This window comes from Micropterus dolomieu, linkage group LG08, assembly GCF_021292245.1.
Source record: "Micropterus dolomieu isolate WLL.071019.BEF.003 ecotype Adirondacks linkage group LG08, ASM2129224v1, whole genome shotgun sequence".
NCBI lineage: Eukaryota > Metazoa > Chordata > Actinopteri > Centrarchiformes > Centrarchidae > Micropterus > Micropterus dolomieu.
In genome coordinates this window covers 11,186,264-11,200,064 of record NC_060157.1, presented here as the reverse complement: position 1 = coordinate 11,200,064, position 13,801 = coordinate 11,186,264, and the positions used below count along the sequence as shown (strand labels likewise).

General features: G+C 40.5%; 1 protein-coding gene across 1 annotated transcript in view; it reads left to right on the top strand.

Annotated features, from left to right (window-relative positions):
- The window catches only part of rbm38 (RNA binding motif protein 38), a 21,129-nt gene that overhangs the window by 4,590 nt on the left and 2,738 nt on the right, over positions 1-13,801 (top strand). The gene's annotated exons all lie outside the window — the stretch shown is intronic.

Here is a 13,801-nt window from a genome sequence, read left to right as displayed (position 1 = left end):
ATAATAATAATAATAATAATAATAATAATCTAACTTTGAGAAAAAATAATGGCAGCTACTTAGTCACTGTTGATGGATTTCTTGCAAGTCTCCGCATGTTGATTTTCACGCTGCACTGAAATGAGTGGAAACCCACAGCTGCCTGGAAGATAGGAAATCAATCTAAAAGCCAATAAAATATATGTACATATTTGAGGTTAGTGGGATAAAACATGCAAAACCACTTATATGCTCCTTTCAGCCAACTGTCTCTGCCCACTCCCACCATACATTCACTCTTTGTGTACTCTAGTTAACGCACAGCTTTCATGCCGCCGGGCTTCTTCCGCATTAACTACCAGTGCACATGCTTCATGCTTCCCTTCTCTGACGTGCACACCAGACCTTGACAGCAGCTCTCCCTTCGCTGCTTCTTTTAAAGCTCGCTGGCTGAAATACAGTTCAGTGTAGGTGTGATTGACAAACAAGGGGCGCCAACAACAACTGGCTGTGTGTCCTTATTCTGGAGGCCCAGTGCTGCGACGCAACTCCCCAGGCATGCAGCTGATGGGAGATGGCAGCGCTTGGTATTTTGTTATTGTGCGTGAGAGCACAGAGAGAATGGGAGAGGGAGAGAATAAGAAGAGCGAGAGGGGATGGGGCCGTTAAGAGCAAGAAAGTGACTGCGTGTCTGTCTCCTCTTTGTCCTGGTGAAGAAAGAAAATGTGCATTTAGATATACGTTTGAACAAAAGAGGAGGGCTGATGAAGTCATGGCCGTGCAGTAACAGGGGGAATAACAGAGGAATGAATAGCTGGAGGAATGTCGAAATGAAGTCAGAGGAGGGACAGAGAGGAGGAGGAGGAGGTTTACTGTCATACTCAACCTCAGCTGATTCCTGGTGAACTCTGGAGGCAGCGAGGTCACAGATGTTTGTACATCATTATTTGTTTGTGTTGAGTATGTGCGTGCACTGAGGGAATAACAGTGTGTCTCTGTTACTCTCATATACATGCTAACATCTGAGACAAACGAGCAGAGACAGAGAGGGAGAGGGAGAGAATCGGCTCTGTCCTTGTCTGCCCGTCTCTTTCTCTCTGTGCTGCCAGAAGCTAAAATATCCCTCCTTACCGCTGCCTCTCTTTCTTTGTCTGCAGGTCTCTCTGTTGGAGTTCAGCAAGTCCATCCTACGTGGGCTCAGAGGCAATATGGGTAAGACTGAGAAGAATCAATACCTCTATTTCCACCTCTCTCACTTGCCTCCTCCTCAACACAATACATTTCACTCCTCCGTCCTTGACATTTCTGAGCACTCGCTCCTGTTCTCCACTTGGGTTGTGGTAGTTAGTGGCACTCTGCAAAGTGAAAGGAAGGGGGCGGGGTTACAGTGCAAATGATGCTTGTTTAAACTCCACAACACTGCAAAGATATATTCAGCCCTGCACCCTTATCTATATCTGAACATTGAATTTTGATTTGTCTTCTGTTTTCTTTCTCTCCCTTTCTGGTCCATTAAACCCATGAGAAGCTCAATTCTGAATTTCACTCACGCATGACTTGGGCTTCACTGAGGCAACAAGCCATTTAGTGAAACTTCCCTGCATCCCTTCTCTCTTTCCTCTCCACACACAGATAAACACACTCAAACACAGACACACATGCACTGCTGCCATTATCTCTCATCTTCCCCCCCCCCCCTCATGTTCAAATCTATTTAATATCTTAGGGCGAGTTGGGCCAACCTGGGGCTCAGCATTCCCACAAGCGGGCACGAGCTGAGTTCACAGTCCTGTGTTAAGGGGTTACAGATGTAGACTACGCCATAGCTGAAATGCACCTCCTAAACAATTTAACTACACGTCAGGGCTGCAGGGGCCAACAGCACCACATAGACACCCCAAGAACTGTGGTTGGTCAGCTTTAGTTTGGCGAATGCTGATCGTCAAGAGAACTTTAAGGAAGTTGAGGAAAGGCGGAGTTGTCTTCTCCTTTTCAGTAACACACATTGAGCAAAGACATCTTCACTGTAAACTGTTCACCCTAATCACCACTCTGTATTACAATTAATGAATCAATGTAAACAGAGATTGCCCGGCAGTAGTCTCTCATTCACTATCAGGCTAAGGAGAGAGAGAGAGAAGTTACCCGGATGTTGCTTCAGTTAGTAAATTTGTAGTCTACTGCCTCTCTACAGTTATATCACGTAATAGTTGATGAAACAATGCAAGTATGACATGGCCTGATCATACATAATACGTGCGTCTGGAGCATTGCGGTGGTGCTATCACCAGGTGAAATCCAACAATGAACTATGCATCAAAACCTGCGCTAGTGGACAGCTAGCACTAAAAAAGGGGTGCTAGACCCTTCGCTAAGCCCCGCCCCCCTCAGTTACTGTTGCTAAGTCCGACAAAATGTCGCACTCCCCGGAGAAATATTGTCAAATTTGTTGGGAGAAGCGATCTCAGAAAGAACAGTTTTGCAGTTGCATTATACATTTGAAGATTGTATTCAGGCTGTCAAACTGACTCAAACGGACGTGAAAAGGGTGGAAAAAGCTAGAAAACGACTCCTTTTTTTTTTTTTGCATTAGAGTCAATGGAGTGCATCCATGAAAGTGTCAGACTTCGGTTAGAGCGAGACCTATACTGCGCTGTGATTGGCCAGCTGTGTATTCGGGGCGTGGCTTAGCGAAGGGTCAATTGCTAGGGTAGAATAAAAATATTTCTACAACACAGAATTATTTATATTTTTAAATGTTTTTTTCTCTCGTGAAATATTGTATAGTTTTACCTTATCACACTTTTAAAAAAACAATTAAACATTGTAAACAAGGTAATCAGAGCTGCAATCAATCAGGTATCTTGATAGCACATTTGCTGGATTAGTAAAAAACAAACATTGCTGTCTGGTTATTTAAATCAAGAAACTCAATTCTCTGTTGATTTTCCAGAAAATTTACAAAATCACAACATATATCAATATTGCAACATAAAATCCTTTTCTTAATATCACCTACTCCTCCTAATATACTGGAAAGCCTAACATCAACTGTGGCATAATGGGAGCAGCTGATGGTTTATCAGAATCTCGCTGTAATCCACATGTGACGGATGTTCGGTCTACTCGTCCAGTCTCCCTGAGTTACTGTGTGAACACAATAGCAAACCTTAATGACTCAGTTCCTGAGTGAAACATGGAGGATGGATAAATCATTCCCAGGACTGTCACTGCAGAGCAACGCTGCAGGTCGAACCCTTCTTGTTGAGTAAGTTTACCACTTACTTACTACTAAAATATTCAGTGTTCGATCGTGGTTTAGGTGATCTTAGAGGTTGTCTATCACAGGTGTCTGAGAAAAGAATGTAAAACATGTTTGACAAAAAGACTGGATCTAATATAGTTTACAGGTATTTCTAAGGAATGTGCATGATGTAGTGTTTTGGAAAAGAGCTCTTCACACTGACTTTCTGCAGGATGACAAGTTCTGATCCTGCGGCTACAGAAAAGTCCATTAAAAACCTCAACTGTTCTGAGTGCTATTAATATTGCAATCCTCAATTTCTGAATGAGTGATGAGGGAATTGAGGCTGACCCAGATGAGTCTATGAATGAGTGATGATGGCTTGATTGAAAGTCTCCCACAGTCAGGGCGGACACTCGAAGCAGAGGGAGTCGGCCTTTTTAATCCATGCTTGCAGGAAGAGCCAGAGCTTTGACACCTCGCAGACTGAAACAGAAGAGGCAAATACATCACTTGGCATTGACTAACTAACACACCCGCAACACAAACACACACCGGAGGTGGCACTTTGTTTATCAGTATAGAAAAACTTGCAAATCCAATTATTAAGATGTTCGTAACAGATGTGTCTACCTAAGATTTGCTACTTTATTTTCTGTTCCACATCATCGTAAACTGGATATCTTTGGGGTTTGGGATTGTTGATTGGATGATACAAGACTTTTCACTGAGTGATTGTATGTCATTATTTTATGACATTCTAACAATTTAACAATTAAGCAATTAATTGTGAAAAAGATCAGCAGATTGACTGATCAAGTAAATCTTTCCTATTCTAAACGCACAGCAACACAAGACAGAACTTAACATTTCTCGCCAACTCTCTAAGGGAAACTATAAGTAATTTTATCAGTGGATACAAAATTAATTTAATACTTTACAGATCAGTGATAAGTTCTTATAAGGTATAAATAAAAAATATCTTTGTGCACTCACTGTAGACTTGATGGATTATTTTTAGAGCGGAGAAATCTTTGTTGATGATGTGAAGTTATTAATTTCCATTAACTGCCATCACTGCCATCTTATAAAGCTTTTAGTTTGTGGTAGGCTACCTAACTGGTGTATTTAGGGAAAAATCAGTTGTAGAAGAAGAAGTGATACCAACTTTAACCTCAGGAGATCTCAGTACAGCACAGCTGCAAGATGGATTGTGCTTTAAAAGAATATCAGATTCACTTTTTTTTCTCAACAGGAAACTCTTATGTTAAAAAATCACCATCACTGTTATATTGCTCTACACATACAAGTAAATTGAACAGCAAACCTCTGTTTGTAGTTTAATTCCTCTAAAATACAAAGTGGATACAAATTACATTTGAATTACGTTTAAATGAAGGATAAATAACGCAAATATCAAGCCAAATCTTTCAATTTCTCAGTTTTGCAATGGCCGCATCTGTCCAGCTCACATCTCTCTGCTCCGAGGCTAGATGAGTCTTTGACATGATCAGTATGACTGCAGTCAGCTTCAAACATTTCTGGGCAGAATGAAGGACTTTTATATGAAGAACGACTTCAAGATTTAGCTATTTTAAACATAATAACAGGAGACTTTTCGGTAGGGATGTACCAATACAACTTTTTTTTCTCACTATATTGATTAGTTATCTGATACAAGCTCTCTCTTTTCCCCTAATTTAAAAACTTTATACCACACTGCGTGGAACTCTTCTGCATATTTTGATAGTAGTTGTTTTTAAGGGTTGAAAAAGCACATGATGATCAATCATTCCTATGCCTTTTAGCATTCATATTTCCCAGTAAAAGCACTAAACTGAAACTCTAACCAATGCTGATATGGAATCACTGGTAAGATCCCTCTAGTAGAGTTAGATGAGAAGATTGATACCACTCTCACCTCTGTACGTTAAATATTAAGCTACAGTCAGTTGCAGCTTAGCTTAGCTTAGCTCAAAGACTGAAAACAGGGTGGAAAAGATAGACTGGCTTTGTCAAATATTAAAACAATCCGCCTACCAGCAACCCTAAAGCTTGTTAATTAATACATTACATCTTACTTGTCTAATCCATCTGTGTTGTGATTAGGGCTACAACTAACAATTATTTTTATCTCTGATTAATCTGCAGATTAATCATTCAGTCGAATTCATTCAATCAATTGGGAAAAAAATTTAAAATTATTTATTATAATGTAAGACCAAGAAAACCACCTAATTCTCACATTTAAGAACCTGGAACCATCAAATTGTTGGCACTTTTGCCATAAAAGAGGCTCAAATGATTAAAAAAATATTGCTGGTTAAATTTCTTTAGACCAACTAATCGAAACTTTGGGTTTAAACAAACATACAACGTGTTAATAAGTGATCTCTCAGATGAGCTGGAAGGTTGATTTTGTAACCATTTGACAGAGCCAGGCTGGCTGTTTCCAGTTGTTTTGCTACACTAAGCTAACAGTCTCCTGGCTGTAGCTTAATATTTAACAGACAAAAATGAGAAAAGCGAATACGTATATTTACCAAAATGTCAAACTATTCCTTTAAATATAAAATCTATCTAAATGTGTCTGCAGGTCTTGTCTTGCTCCTGTTTCCCCTCCGTCTTCACCGCTGTGGGGCTCCCGGGGGGCTTCAGGGTGTGACACTCGCACATGGCACTGCTTAGTCTGTTCGAAGCACTCGCACAGTAAAGAGCAAATAACAAAGACAAACTCAAACAAAGCACAGCTCTGTCTGCTGCCTCAGTGTATTTGCTTTACGTTTTTAGAGGACGGGCTGATGCCAAATGTGGCTTTGAGGTACAGCTGAGTCGGGGGCAGGAGGAGGAGGAGTAGAGGGATGTTCTCATTCGAGGTGGTGGTGATGGGGAGGGGGGGGGGGACATCTGTCGCCCATGGCTGCCTGCTGTCTGCCTTTAGCACCCAACGTCGGTGCTTGGCAGAGGCAAAATTCATTTTGTTTTTTAAGAACGTTCTGGTGTTTATTTTTTTGAGAGAAAGGAAGGAGATGGATGTGCGGCGAGGCTGTTGAGGGAGGGTGGTACTTCCTGTTGAAGCAGTGGAACGGGGGTGGGGGTGTGACACAGACTAACAGCACACCTGTGGCCGGCTGTAGTTGTGGCTGGGTTCAGTGAAGCTTTAGGGCCGGTTGTATATATGACGCTGGAGCTCGTTTTTCATGTGTGTGACATGCATTCATGAGTCGAGTGAAAAATGTTCCTCAGTGAAACATCAGTGAATCATAAAACAGCCTGTGTGGGCACCGACATGTCGACTTCTTTAATACATTCACATCCTCTACTGCTTTCTGTCTCTATTACGTCTCAGGGTTTTTTTTTACTCTGCCTCTGTTTCCTCTTTGGCTGCCTTCCTCCCCCTCTAAATGATCTTTCTTTCTCTTTTCTCCTTTCTTAGCCTGTACTTATCACGATCACGTCTGTCTAGGGGTTTAGGAAGACGGAGAACCGCCTCAGGCGTATATTTCTCTTACCCTGGGACCCAATTAGGAAAGGCACTTCTGTCTGATGAAAAGCCTAATTTGAAAAACAACGAGGAAAAAAAGGTCATGTTGGAAGCTTCTCATAGCACAGAAAGCTCCCGTTTTGTTCAGTTGACACACATTTTTATTCAGCATTTTCATTCATTTTCGATCAGCATTTGCATTGCAGCATTCTCCAGTTTTTAGCTTTTTTTGTTTTGTGATGTGCGTTTCGGCACCAAAGTCAGCCCCTGCTCCCAGATTTTAGTGCTTTGTTGGAGTCTTGAACTGATGTTGACAATGAAAAAAGGGCATAAAAATAAACAAATCTAGTTTGAGGACGACTTTTAACGAGCATTGACTTATCATTTAAGGCTAACTCAACACTTCTGTACACATCACGGGCCTGCAGGTACTTCACAAAAACTGTCAGGAATGTGACAAGAGCAAGGCTTGAAGCAAGGAGGCACCTTTGCCCTCTCTATTTAGCATTTATATACATTTTATAAACACACACACATTAAAGTGTAGTTGTAAGCAGATATTTCTTAGTGTTTATTAATCTATTTATCAACAATTTAACTTCTGTATAACCAGTTAATGAATGATTTAGTACCCAGTTTAATATTGCTGTAGTAAAGATTTAACATTACACACTTGTAAAAACTGTTTGTTTATACACATGTACAAATCAATCACAGTTTTCCAAACTCATGAAGACATGTTGACCTTCGAGGTTCATTCTTCACCTCAGAAATCAGAAAAAGCTCAAGGTGCACTCACTTGGATTTGTAGCAGAGTTTTCAGCCAAATCTCATAGCCTTTGCGAGTCGACGAAGTTTGCTCAGTTGTCACGTAGAGTGAAGAAGTATTTCTAAATAAATAAATATTTAATTATATCTATTTATTAATCAATATAATAAATACAAACATTAAATACTTCAGATTTCATGTAGGGCATATATTGTATAAATAAAACTGCATTATATTATTATTATACATTATATTATCAAATAATCATTGACTAGTAGGATATAGAGTTACAGCTCTTTTCTCTTAACTTGATAATCTGCTCTGTTAAGGTTGGTTTCTTATTGATGGGTCACTTCAGTTCAATTTTATTTATATAGCGCCAACAAAAGTTATCTCATTGCACTTTTCATAGTTCAGGTCTAGACCAGACTCTTTATAATATTACTCAACAATTCCCACCATCAGCAAGCACATGAGCAACTCCCTTTTAGTAGGTAGAAAGGTTGAGCAGAACCTTGACTCAGCGTGGGCGGGCCATTGACCTCGACTGGTTTGGGCGCAGAGACCAAATAGGGAGGGATTAGAACTGGATGTTTTTTTAAATGCTTGATGGATGTGCAACAAGTAAGATGGAAATGATTTAGATTACATTGAAGTGCAAAAAAAAATCTACAATGTCAGACATTGAAATGATCATGACTTATGCTTCCTCGATAATATTCAGTAAAAAAATATTTTAATGCACATTTTCTTTACATCGTTCAGCCCTATTTGTTTTAATATATTCATTTAAATGTCTTTCTTGCTTGCTGACATTAAAGCTGAGTGTCCAGCGCTGATGTTCGCCTTTCTGTCTCTCATCCTCCCTCAAGCTACGTGCGTGCGCGCATGTGTGTACATTCAGCAAGAGAGGACCGTGGGTCATGTTTGTGCGTCTTCATGAGTGTGTGTTCATCTCTTTGACTGACTCACCCTCCTCACATCCCTGATCTGAACTATTAAAAGCGTGGCTGTCCTAAGGCATGAGGGATATGATGGCTGATCCTTCACCTCTCAGCATCTCTCCCTCCCACTCACTCCTCATCCAAGGAGTCCCGACCTCTACCCTCAAAAAAAACCCAGAAACGCTTTATTCATTACGTCCTATCTCTTTTATCCCGCTGCCTGGTGTTGAGGAAGGACGGTGAGGGGGAGTGTGGAGGAAGCTGGCTGTGAGGGAGTAAACCCAGAGAGGGAAGGAGGGGTGGAGTGAGTGGAGGTTATTCTGCTCTCATGGGTCTGTTAGTGAATGTACACCCATGCAGCTGCGCCAATTAGCCTTGCTATGCCTGCACCCCCCACTCACCACACTCTCTCTCACACACACACACACACACACACACACACACACACACACACACACACACACACACACACACACACACACACACACACACACTTATCCACATCCTCTTCTAATCTACTTAACTGACTACATACTAATAAGTGTGTATTAGACTTCTTTCAGGCCTGCGTGTTGATTCTTTTCAGCGTGTGTGTGTGTGTGTGTGTGTTTGACAGTCAGCGTTGATGCCAAGCACTGGGAGGAGAGAGACGCAGCTCCCTCTCATACGATACCGCTGTCACATTGGATCAGTCAGGGCAGTGCACAGGCAGGCTGGCAGGCAGCGGCACACAGCCGTGGGAATGACACTGCACTTCTGCTCTGGGAGAGACTGACGGAGTGCAGGCAAGGAGAGATGGGATACAGAGGGGTTGGAGCAGGGGTCAATATTAGATTCAGCTGTGTTTTGACTTCACGAGTTGCTGTACATCATTAGTCTGTTGTTTTTTAACCTTTGTCACGGTGCTGCTTTCTTGGCCCAATCTCCCTTAAAGGCCCTGAAAACCTATTTTCTCAATCAGCTTCGTACTAGGACTGATGGGGTTCTACATGTATGCTTAATTTTCAAAAAAAGTTTGAAACAGTTTTGGTTATTTATTGGTTAAGAGACTTGTGTTTGTGTATCTCTGTTTTTGTTGTTGGTTTAAAGTGGCACAAGGCTCAGCTGGAAAAAGGTTGATGTTAACATATTTCTGTGCACCAGTCACAGTTTAGCAACATTTGAATCAAAATGTGATGACAGATATGGGGTTTTTAAGCTCATGTTGTCAGGCCAGTGTCGTAGACATCTGATTGAACCACACCCACAATGATCTAAAAAAAATCAGATAAACATTTAGGAAAAATACTAGTATCTGCACCATTATGAGCAGGTTTTGGCTTGCTTGACACCATAGACTGTATTAAAAACGGATGGACTGTCCATGATGTAACCCATAGGTTTCTGAAGAGCCGTTGTGAAGCTCAATGTGGGCAGCTCCAGCTGTTTCCAACTTGGCAGTGCCTTACTCTGGCTAATCTAGAAATGGGCAGAGGTGGAGCTGAGGCGGGCCAAATGAAGCCTGGTTGCTGAACCACCTTGCCTAGCGGCTAAGCCACCTGAGAGGGAACCCAGCTGTCACTCAAAGCGGCCATGTCCTTGATTATGCACAACTTTAAGCTTTAATATAATTTAAACAGGTGAGGTATACTGTATAAAAACTCACAGTTGTCATGAGGGAGGAAATTATCTATAGAGACCAAAACAGTTTTTTTTTGTACCAAAGTGTAAACATGTTTAGTTCTGCTGTTGGGCATTTTAACATGAGAGTCTATGGGGATTGACTTTCTTTTGGAGCCAACCTCAAGTGGCTCAAATTGTCCCCCTCATTTAAAAAAATAATCCGGGTTTTGCCCCTTACTTTTATAGTTCTGTTTTATTTACTCACTAAAATCTCTCTTAACTGTGTCCTCTGATTTTACAGATGCCAAAATCCACATGTGAGAAAAGAGGAGCTGATTAAAAATGAGTCCCCTTGCAGTAAGAAGTGCTCTCTGTAGTTTAAAATAAACAAAATGCCCCAAATTTCACCTCTCGTACAGTCCGCCCTATCTTCTTCAAGGTTTTTGGGTCCGTATGTAGCCTGAGAGGAAGACTGCAGACACGTCAGGGCTGAAAAATTGATTCACCTTCTCTGCATGTTTTTTGGGTGGAAAAAAACAATATAGTAATTTAATCTTTGTTTTTATGTACAGTTAGTATTCTCCTAAAAGATTATAGAATCAAGCATCAATCAAAGATTTGCATTGCTCTTTCTAGTAAAAAAAAATAAAATAATCACATACAACATTGCTTATCATAAAGTGTTTAGCAAGAAACATTATTATACGGTAGGTGCATTTATAATGCAGCAATTTACATATCTACTTCCTACCATTATTATGGAAATATACCAACTGCAAAACCAGTATATTATAAAAATTAGTATATACTTTACACTGTGTACAATTATAATGAACAAAGGAATTGGGACAGAGATAGTGTTTTCATGCCATAGGCCATACTAAAATCCAGATTGAGCCTGACACAGCTTCAGTATTTCTCACTGGGCTTAAACACAGTCCAGTAAGGCGGTAAACTATCATGAACAATGTTGTTTTCAAGATGGGAAGCTTCTACTGTTCCATTAATAAAAAGGCTCACAAACATTGCTTCTAACCGCCTTGCATAACTTCTGCTTCTGGCACAGATGAAGCTAAAAGAAACAAAGTCAATAAAAGAAGTCATAGTCATAGGCATGTCTCAATTTACTGACAGCTTCCTGTTTTTATAAAAGAGAATCTATCAGGGGTTTTGACAGCCTTAACAATTTCACCATTGAACTGTGTTAAAGCTCATCGAGGAGATGCAGCAGAGAGGTTATTTTGTCAATGCTGCAGCAACAATTGAGCTTGTGTTATACAAGATCTTGACATGTACCATTTTAATGTTTGAGTTGAAAACAACCAGCGTATCCTCTTTCCTCCTTAAAGGAACAGTTTGAAATTTTTTGGGAAAAAACATTCGTATGTTTTCTTGCCATGACTTAGATGAGAAGATTGATACCACACTCATGTTTGTCTGTTCAGTATGAAGCGACAGCCAGTGTCAACTCTAAAGCTCACTAGTTAACACATTGTGTTTAGACCTTCTTTGTTTGATCCATACAAAAACCAAAGTTGTTGTTTTTGTAATTTTTAAGTGTTAATTACGCTAGAGAAATGTGTTTAATATAATGCATAATGCATCTACAGCCTACACTCATTTTATAGGAGTATGCTTATTTGCTTTCTTGATGAGAGGACTGTCACCACTCTCACGTCTTTAGTCTACAGTAAATATAAAACTGCAGCCGGTTAGCTTAGCTTTGCCGAAAGACAGGAAGCAGCATGGCTCTGTCCAAAGGTTTTTGTGTTGTTTTTTTGTTTGTTTTTTTTTACCTGCACCTCTAAATCTGTCTGGCTTGTTTAATATGTATACATAAAAAAAAAAAAAAAAGGAAACCACAAGTTGTCTTCTCATCGATCGTCTTGCAAAAAAAAAGTGCGCATTTCCCAAAATGAAGTAAATGAAATATTGTTTTGAAAGACGAAGAGAGTAATCTGAGAGTCATCTTTTATGTGATCAACCATAAACAAATAGTACACAGCATTAAGTGTGACTTAGTTTGGCTTTAGTGAAAACAAGCAGATACAGAAATTGGTGTTTCCGGGCAAAATGTTTCATCCAACTTTCAGGTTAGTCTCGGAGAACTTTTAACAGGAATTTTGGGGGACTTTTCAGATAGGGAAAGGTTAAAAAAGTCCATAGAAGAGTTAAGTAAGGTTAAATATGTTTAAAACTTACATACTGGTGAATGCATGTGTGTGTGTGTTTTGTATACAGCAGAGTGGGTATAAATAGGCCCAGTCCAACTGTTTATTGTGTAAATACACCAGATCTCTGCCCCCGCTGTGTTTAGGGGTAAGCAGCAGTAGCAGCAGGCCTCTCGCTGTCCTGGATCACCTGTTCAGACTCAGTGACAAGGTTACTGGGAGGTTAATGGGGTTGACTGTAGGCGCTTGTCTCAGGAGTTTAAGTGTTAAACACTGTCATGTTCTGTTGTTTTTACTTAAGCGCAGCAACATAACCCAGTTCCTCTGATATGATCGCTGTTGCTGTTGCCAGATGTAACTGAGGCAGTTCAGGTTAAGTGGGCAGCTTCAGGCAAGGGCATGACAGAATACAGGAGGACAGTAGAGCACTTTTTTCCTCTCATTATCACTATGGCTCAGAGTATCAACAATCTCATATACTGCATCTGTTGTGGCAGGTTGTGTGCAAGTGTATGTCAGTGCACAGAAATGTATTCTGTTCAGAGCTAAAACATATTGATTATTAATTTGTGAAGTACAAGCAATTGTGGTTGAAAGAAATTTTTTGTTATTTAGCTTTTTATTTTATGTGTGATATTTCATTTGGAACAAAGCGTTTCTTTTTGAAGATTTCTCAGGCACTCTGTGCTAATTAAACATACACACAAGGGAGAAGGTCTATTTTAAGGAAACAGCAACAGTGCTGATAATTGCTCTTAAAGAAGAAGGAGGGGGGCTCCAGTTTTTTAATATTGGCATATAAAGAAAAGGAGCAGTTACTGAAGCTGTTTTGTGCTATACATGTACCTCTGACTGTGTGTGTCTGTCTCTGGTTACTGTTGGTGTGTATGTACAGTGGGTACGGAAAGTATTCAGACCCCTTTAAATTTTTCACTCTGTTTCATTGCAGCCATTTTCCAAAAATCAAAAAAGTTCTTTTTATTTCTCAGTAATGTACACTCAGCACCCCATCTTGACAGAAAAAAAAACAGAAATGTAGAAATTTTTGCAAATTTATTAAAAAAGAAAAACTGAAATATCACATGGTCATAAGTATTCAGACCCTTTGCTCAGTATTTAGTAGAAGCACCCTTTTGATCTAATACAGCCATGAGTCGTTTTGGGAAAGATGCAACAAGTTTTTCACATCTGGATTTGGGTATCCTCTGCCATTCCTCCTTGCAGATCCTCTCCAGTTCTGTCAGGTTGGATGGTAAACGTTGGTGGACAGCCATTTTCAGGTCTCTCCAGAGATGCTCAATTGGGTTTAAGTCAGGGCTCTGGCTGGGCCATTCAAGAACAGCCACGGAGTTGTTGTGAAGCAACTCCTTCGTTATTTTAGCGGTGTGCTTAGGGTCATTGTCTTGTTGGAAGGTAAACCTTCGGCCCAGTCTGAGGTCCAGAGCACTCTGGAAAAGGTTTTCGTCCAGGATATCCCTGTACTTGGCCGCATTCATCTTTCCCTCGATTGCAACCAGTCGTCCTGTCCCTGCAGCTGAAAAACACCCCCACAGCATGATGCTGCCACCACCGTGCTTCACTGTTGAGACTGTATTGGACAGGTGATGA